This window comes from Pinus tabuliformis, chromosome 6, assembly GCF_031772625.1.
Source record: "Pinus tabuliformis cultivar Carrire ecotype Pingquan chromosome 6, CPIR1, whole genome shotgun sequence".
Taxonomy (NCBI): Eukaryota; Viridiplantae; Streptophyta; class Pinopsida; order Pinales; family Pinaceae; genus Pinus; species Pinus tabuliformis.
In genome coordinates, this window is record NC_142292.1 from 388,619,323 (window position 1) to 388,628,514 (window position 9,192).

Genomic DNA, 9,192 nt, shown 5'->3' on the forward strand with positions numbered 1-9,192 from the left:
GGGAATGAAGTGTATTGAAGGAATTTTGAAGTCCAACATATCATGTTTTTGGCAAAATTCTCTGTTAGAGTGCATTCCCACTGTGGAAACAGAGCGTGACAGTTTCGAAGGTTCCAGAGGCTCGAGGCATTCTTACGTTATGAAAATGGTGGCCACCTCCCTTTTGGGGCATTAAGCGATGATTTCATAACGCTGTAAGAGGGATTCGAAGTGGGCAAGAGGCCGGGGAGACTGAGAGTCGAGGATATGAAATGAACAGGCAGCGCAGTTGGCTTTAAAAGCCACAGACATAGAGAAAACAGACAGGCAGTGTTGCAAGCAAATGTGAGACAGAGTTAGCACATAGATTGAGAGTTGTGAGGGAGTCGGTGTACTCAGAGGAAGCTTGAGGGATTCAAGTGAAGCTCTTGTAAATGCATCTGTTGTGTTTGAGGCTCAACTGAGCTCACTATTGTAAAAACTTTATTTGAAGAATTAATACAAAGGCCACCACTAAAGGCTAGACCAGCAGATGTAGCCCAGGAGTATTGGGTGAACTCCTTGTTAAATCTGTTGTGTTTTTATGTGTTTATCTATTATAGTCTTTAACTTCTTCAAGTCTATGTATTTCGCAATTTGATCGATCCATTGCATAAAATAACATAGGCACATTCATGCACATGAGTCTGTAATACCTTATTATTTGTCTTAGATCTCATTTTCAGATCAAGTGGTATCAGAGCTTAAGGTTGCTAAGGTTAGACAAGCTTGTGTTGGACTGTTAGTGAATGATAACTAGATCAAAGCTTAAATTAGGAGAAGGAGGATTGGTTGAAACTAACCCAAAAATTGGTAAAGTCTATCCTAAGAGGAAAATGTCAAAAGAATTCCCTTGGTATCACATGACAAAGGTCTTTCCTCATGTGATTTACGCCGAAGTTCTTCTTACAAAAAAAATTCCCTTGGTATCAGGCTCTCAGTTCATGGACAGTTTCATGACTGTGAGAGCCATGGTAGAAGAAATGTATAGAGAATTTAAGAAAGGTTGAAATGAATATTCTTCCACTTCCAAACAAGACAAAGGAGCAGAAGAATCTCTTATAGATGGCCATTCTGAAGGCAAATGGAAAGGAAAAGAGGTTCCTCTGCCCACACCTTCTGACAACCCTGAAAATAAAAAGAAGAAAACATCTTTGATTAAATTAGATGTTAAATTTGATTTTCCAATATATGATGGAGAATTAAATGCAGAGAAGTTAGATAACTGGATTAGGCAGATTGATGTGTATTGTAGGGTGCAAAATATTGACTCAGACAGGAGTAAAATTTAGTTGGCCAACCTACGCCTGGGAGGAACTACCTTGGTATGGTGGGAATGCAGGACACAAGCTGACTTGAAGAAGCATGGTAAAATTATTTCTGTCTGGAGTGAATTTGTTTCTGCAATTAAAAAACAATTCTATCCACTAGCTTATATGCAGCAAGCTATGATGAGTTGGCAAACTCTTCGCCAATTAAAAGGGCAAAGTGTACAAAGCTACACTCAAGAATTTAGAAAAAGAGCTTTGATTCTAGGAATTTCTTTAGACTCACCTAAAACTTTGCTGAAGTATAAAGGTGGTTTACACAGTTATTTGAGACATACCATTCTCATGTTTAACCCTACTAGCATAGATGAGGTATCTGTTTAGGCTGCCCATCTAGAGGCTAGAGGCAAGAATGTGAACCCAGAGATTGGGGGATCATGAAAAACCCGTTGCAAGCAAGAACAAGGAAAAGAGGAAGCAGAAATGGAAAGAGAGGAAGGCAAATACTGTACAAAAGGCCAAACCTTCATGCACTCACTGCAAGAAGGATGGACATGATGATGAACATTGTTGGTCTTTGCATCCGGAGCTGAAACCCAAGAAGTTCAATGGCAAGAAGAAGAAGACTGTTGCTGCCATACAAAAAGATTTGGGGTCAGACTCAAGTGATGAAACAACAATCGCAACCATAGGTATACAAGGTAAAAATTCTGAAGCATCTACTAGTAATTCTGCCCAAACTATTGATAGTGAAGAAAATGAGAGAAGAAGACATGAGCATTTTCACATTAGAGTTATTTCCAACCATCAAAAGATTGATACTTTGTTTGATAGTGGCTCACAAGTAAACTTAATTTCTGAAGCAATTGTAAAGAAAATGGGGCTGTTAACCACACCTCACAAGAAGCCTTATACATTAGGTTTGGTATGTGATAAAGCAAAACTACAAGTGACTAGACAATGCAAACTTAGGTTTTCTTTTGGTTCAGCATTTGTGGATGAGGTTGAGTTAGATATTGTTCCCTTGGATATATGTGGAATTGTTTTAGGAAGTCCTTACTTGTATGATAGAAAAGCCATTTTCTATAGAGCTGAAAATAAGTATCAACTCGTTAAAGATGGAATCGAATATATTGTAAGAACTCATAAAATTAAGAATAATTATACTCTCATAAACTCAGGGCAGATGAAAAGAATTGTAAATTCATGCAAGCAATTTTTACTGATGGTTGTAAAGGAAAAGAAACCTGATAAAACCAATGTATTTGAAGGTTGTGATGCTAAACAGAAGTTGATTTAGAAAAAGTTGTTTCAGAATATGATATCTTATTTCAAGAACCAAAAGGCCTGCCACCCAAAAGGGAAATTGTACATGATATTAATTTGCAGCAAGATGCTCCATTGCCTAACATTGGAATGTACAGGTTATTTGCTTTAGAGAATGCATAAATAAAGAAGCAGGTACATGAGCTGCTCGAGAAAGGGTTCATAAGACCAAGCACATCACCATGCAGATCTCCAATCGTGTTGGTGAGAAAGAAAGATGGTTTGTGGAGGATGTGCATTGATTACTGAGCACTGAATAAAATAATCATCAAGAATCGTTATCCCCTTCCTCGCATTGATGATCTATTGGATCAGTTGAAGGAATCTGTTTACTTTTCCAAGTTGGACCTACATAGTGGTTACCATTAGGTCAGAGTAGCAGAGCAAGGTGCATGGAATACTGCTTTCAAGACGAAACAAGGGCTGTATGAATGGCTAGTTATGCCTTTTAGCTTAACTAATGCTCCTGCCACTTTTATGAGGGTTAAGAATGATGTACTCAGACCTTTTATTGATGATTTTGTAATTGTATATTTGGATGACATTCTTGTATTTAGTAAAACATGGGAAGAACATTTGAAGCATGTGAAGCAGACTCTAGATGTTTTGAAAAAGGAAAATATCTATGTTAAATTATCAAAATTTGAATTTGGTAAAATATCCTTGAATTATTTGGGTCATATTGTAGGGGGTGGTGAATTGAAGATAGATCCCTCTAAGGTTGTAGTCATTGTAAACTAGCCTAAACCCAAGTCTTCTACAGAAGTTAGAAGCTTCTTAGGGGCAGCACAATATTGGAGAAAGTTTATTGCTAACTTTTCCTTAATTGTAGCTCCCTTACATGCTTTGACAGGATTGAATAAGGTGTTTCAGTGGGGAGGCAAACAGCAGAAAGCCTTCGACACTTTGAAAGAAAAAATTAGTACAGCACTAGTGCTAGCATTGCCAAATCTTCAACAACCATTTGAGATCGAAACTGATGCCAGTGATTATGCCATGGGAGTAGTGTTGATACAACATGGTAAACCCATATGCTACCATTTTGAGACTTTTAATTCTGCTGTAGTTAATTATCCTACATATGATAAAGAATTGTATGCTTTAGGTCAGAGTGTGAAGAAGTGGAAACATTACTTAATGGGCAAAGAAACAGTTATACATACTGATCATCAGCCACTTCAATACTTGCACTCACAAACTAAGTTGCGACAATCAAGACACTATAGGTGGATAATTTTCCTACAACAATTTCATTTAGTCATTAGATATAAAAAGGGCATACACAATAAAGTTGCAGATATGTTGTCCAGACCAATCATAAATGCATCTACTCTACTTAAGCATAATTCAGTAATGCACGAAATCTACATTGAACAATATGCTCAAGATATAGACTTTAAAGATGTATATGCAACTTTAAGTGATGGCAAAAAGGTAGAAGAATTGGATTACTATGTTAAGGACCGACTCTTGTATCATTTGGGGAAGCTATGCATTCCATAAACAGAGTGAATTAACATAATTAGGGAGACACATACTTCCCTAATATCAGGTCATTTTGGTGTAAGTAAAATAGTTGCACAACTACAAAGATACTGCGATTGGCCAAGAATGCATGAAACAATTTCTAGATATGTAAGAGGGTGTACCATGTGTGCTAAAAGCAAACCCAGCAATAGAAAAGTAGGCTTGTACACTCCACTGCAAGTTCCCTCCCGTCCTTGGGAAAGTGTTTCCATGGACTTTGTTGGGGGATTGCCAAAATCTAGAAAAGGTCATGACTATTTGTATGTTATTGTGGACAGGTTCAACAAAATGTGTATTTTAATAGCTTGTAATAAGCAGATTACAACGAAACAAACAGTGAAATTGTTCTTTCAGCATGTCTGGGTGAATTTTGGGTTACCCACTTCCATAGTATCTGACCGAGACTCTCAATTTGTTGGGAAGTTTTGGTCAAGTCTATGGGAATTAATGGACACCAGACTGAAGAAAAGCACAGCCTTTCATCCACAAACAGATGGCCAAACAGAGGTAGTCAACAGGACAGTGATCCAGTTGCTCAAGGGTTATTGCAGCAAGCATCCCAAGCTTTGGGATGAACATTTATGTTATGTGTAACATGCTTACAACCGTGCTAAACATTCTTCTACATAGAGATCTCCTTTTGAGACCTGTTTTGGCTTTATACCAAGGTCTCCCTTGGATTTTATATTTGAAAAATACATAGCAGTTGCTGAACACAGTGATGTGGACAAAACAACTAGATTCATTGAACAAATCCAAGAGATTCACCAGGCAGTGCAGGAACAACTGGAAAAGAACCAAGCCAAATACAAGGCAAGGCATGATAAACATCGGGTGGAACACAGCTTCCAGGTTGGTGATCAAGTCTGGCTGTATATCAGCAAGGACAGAATGCAAGGTGAAGGAAAGAAGCTAAAGCCAATAAGGTATGGGCCTTTTAAGGTACTTGAGAAAATTGGTGAGAACAATTTCTACCTTGATCTTCCAGCATACATGCACATCTATTCAGTAATAAATGCAGCAAGTATAAGATTGTTTGAACCTTCATTAATTGAAGATCCTGAAGAGTAAATTCAATTGCCTATGATCTATTACCTGAATACCTCAATGAGTTGCAGGAAGATACAGTTTTGGATAGGAAGGTGAGGACAACGCGCAGAGGAGATGTCGAGTACCTAAAAGTACGACTCAAAGGTTCAAAACCCAACAGTGCAACATGGATAGAGATTGGGCAAGTGAGGCAGCAGTATCCTCACTTAAACAATGTTTGAAAACCAAATTTTGGTGGTCCAAAATCCTTTTTTAGTGGGAAGGTGTGATCCAAATGGATTCGAGAATGCTCTCTAAGTCTTCATAAACTCTTTAAAAATCATGCCAAAGATGAAAATCTTTTAAAGGAGTCAAAGTTAACGCAGAGGAAACACCCTTAGCAGGGCGGAGAAACACTATCGGGAGGCCCAAAACCCGTGAAAATAGAGAAAAAGGAGCTATCAGAGATGGAATAGTGGGATACATAGTAGCCGTTAGATCTGGCCGATCAACGATCCAGTTCTTATTAGTAGATCGCTATCGGCGGTGGCTATTGGCGCTATCAGCAGAGCCCACATAAGAGTTGCGACTGCGATTGGGGGGGAACTTATAAGCGATGTGATAGCGATTGGCGGGGTCAATGAGGACTGTCGATCAAGCGCACAGATCGACGACCCAGGTTGCATCACCAGATCACAATCGATGGATCCACAGGAGTGGGGATATGTGTATATACATATGTGCGACCTGATGGACGGACCCAATGAGATTATGAGCCAGATTGCATGGATTTTGAAGTCCGCCAAGCACCATGTTTTAATGTATTTTCGCAGTTTCCTTTGTTGAACGAAATGCGAAGGGGAGAGCTCCGATGCGATAAGCCAGACCCGAAAGGGTACCTTAAGGCTATTACATATGATTTCAAGTCCAGGGAAGAGCCTTTCCAATGCATTTTCGCGATTTTAAATGTATTTACGAAAATGAGGGACAAATCCATTGCGATAAGCGACAGCGACTAATAGGTGGACCCAATAGGGGAATGAAGTGTATTGAAGGACTTTTGAAGTCTGACATATCATGTTTTTGGTGAAATTCTCTGTTAGAGTGCATTCCCACTGTGGAAATAGAGCGCGGCAGTTTCAAAGGTTTGAGAGGCTTGAGGCATTCTTACGTTACGGAAATGGTGACCACCTCCCCTTTAGGGTGTTAAGCGATGATTGCATAATGTTGTAAGAGGTATTCGAAGCAGGCAAGAGGCCAGGGAGACTGAGATCGAGGATATGAAACAAACAGGTAGCGCGGTTGGCTTTAAAAGCCATAGACAGAGAGAAAACAGGTAGGTAGTGTTGAAAGCAAATGCGAGAGAGAGTTAGCACAGAGATTGAGAGCTGTGAGGGAGTCGGTGGACTCAGAGGAAGCTTGAGGGATTCAAGTGAAGCTCTTGTAAATGCATCTGTTGTGTGTGAGGCTCAACTGAGCTCACTATTGTAAAAACTCTGTTTGAAGACTTAATAGAGAGGCCACCACTGAAGGCTGGACCAGGATATGTAGCCCAGTAGTATTGGGTGAAATCCTTGTTAAATCTGTTGTGTTTTTATGTGTTTATCTATTATAGTCTTTAACTACTTCAGGTCCATGTATTTCGCAATCTGATCGATCCATTGCACAAAATAACAAAGGCACATTCATGCACATGAGTCTATGATACCTTATTATTTGTCTTAGATCTCATTTTCAGATCAGAATGTTTGGTTAATGAATGCATGACCTAATTGGTGTTACAAAAACTATTGTGAGAAGGTATTAATCCTTCTTGGTAAGCCTCAGATAAGTTTCAAATCCCTATGTTCAAATATGAATTCATGATCTGTAGGTTGCATGTTCACCATGTGTTTGGTGGAATGCTTATCTTCGTTGGGAGGGGTCAGGTGAATTCCTTTCTCAAGTTCTTGGTCTATAAGCTTTGTTTCTATGTTATTCATCATTTCTGGAAGTTTCATTGAGTTATGGGCAGAGGCTTGGGTCCTAGCCGTGAAAAGTGGATCAGAATTCTCGGTCGCTGACATATAACTGACTAGAAAAGTCCATAGTAATTAGGAAGCATATCTATGGGAGAAATTAGAGGCTTACATTTGCTTGGAGGCCTTGTCAAGGGAATGACTGAGAGCTCAGGTTAGTGAAATAGAGAGTTAGCTCGGGGTTGGACACCTGGAGGGGTTGGGTAGATCCTGGAGGTCTTGTAACACCTGAGGGAAGCTAGTGAGGTCTTAAGTTGTCAACTCCATTTTCTTAAGGTAGTATAGGAGGTTGAGTCTTATCATAGTGACCCTCATCTCATACTTACCTGTTAAAACCAATGAAAGTGAGTAGATATGGGAGGAGGCATTACAAGGTGTCATCAGAACATGGTTCAACCCTTGGACCAAATGGGATAGATGCATGTTGTTATGCATGTGTTGTTATGGATGATGTTGTTATATGTACTTTATGTCATTATGATGTTGTTGGTATGTTAGGAGGCTGATGTTTTGCCAAGATAGATTAGGAGATGCAGATCATCAGAGCGAGGTTGTAGTATTAGATCTCGGGGTCAGAGCAGATCGTCATATAAACTTGTATGTTGGGTATGCAGGTGTGTTGGTTAATGGTTGTTATATACATTATGGTTATGTACATTCCTATCATTCTATTGTTGTTATGGTTACATGCATGATAGATGTTAGTTGATCAGTGCAGTCATATGCACATGTGTCAGAGAGTCATGAAAGGTAGCAACTTGTTGTTATATGCATTGCAGTCACATGCATGGCAGTCATGTTATTGTTATTATGGTCATATGCATGAGGATTATTGTCATGATGATGCTTGTATGACAGTTAGTTCTTTATATTATCATGTATCGTGCTTATCTGGACTGACTTGTGCAGATGTGATAGCCTCCCCTAAGATACATTGAGGTATGTGTTGGATTATGTTGTCTATTTGGTTTAGCTAATATGGTATTGTTACAAGTTGTTTGAATGATAATTAATTGTTTGATATGGGTATGTGTCTAAAATATTGCATGAAGGAGTGATCTTTTTTTAAGATGGTTGTACTAACATAATATGTGCTGAGACAGTTGATATGTACTTGAGTGAAATTGCATGCTAGTTCAGTAATTATGACTAATGACTATGAGTTGAATGTTGATTATGACATGGTTGATAGTCTTGGTAAATGTTGATTTCAAACTAATAGACATGATGCCTTGATCTTTGGGACATGTGATTGACATGTGTGAGTATTTGTAGGGAAACATGCTTGGTATTAGTGTGACAAGGTAACATATTATTTATTTAAATAAATAACATATGTGTGATGTGGTAGCACCTAATAAGACTCGATTGTAGCAAGGTAAAGAGGTAAAATAAAGGAATTGGGTGAGAATTCCAAACGAATGAGTGATTTGCATACAGGAAGTCTTCTTAACCTTGACTTTGTTTGATGTTATGTGGATATGTGTTATATTCAAGAACATTTATTTGATAGGTATAACCATTTGTTTCCAATTATGGTTGGATTTTTCAAGGAATTGGAGTTCCCTGAGAGATGATATATGTACATGTTTAGTTACAAGGCAACATGTTTGGCACAACAAGGTAAGTTAACTGGTATATTGTATATCTATTTATGCACTGACAATCGTGTGTTTATGGTAGTATGATACAAAGGAGTTGCATGAGAAAAGAGACTGCCATGAAATATTGAAGAAGGATAAGGTTGAGCTTTCCTTTGGAAGTATTGGTAACCCATGGGGATTGAGTCATGATGTTTGTTTCTAGTTTCATGATTTTGGTCATTTATGATTTGGTTTTGTCTGATTTGTATTTTTGTTTGTCTTATGCATGGCCATGCCACTTTGTTGTGGCGTCATATTTCTATTGGGTTTTCAGGGTTTTCTTCTTGGTTTCTTTTGGTTCTTTCCTTTTATGTTTTGAGGGATTTGGGAATTGGTTGGGAAGGACTCAAGGAGAAAGTTAAT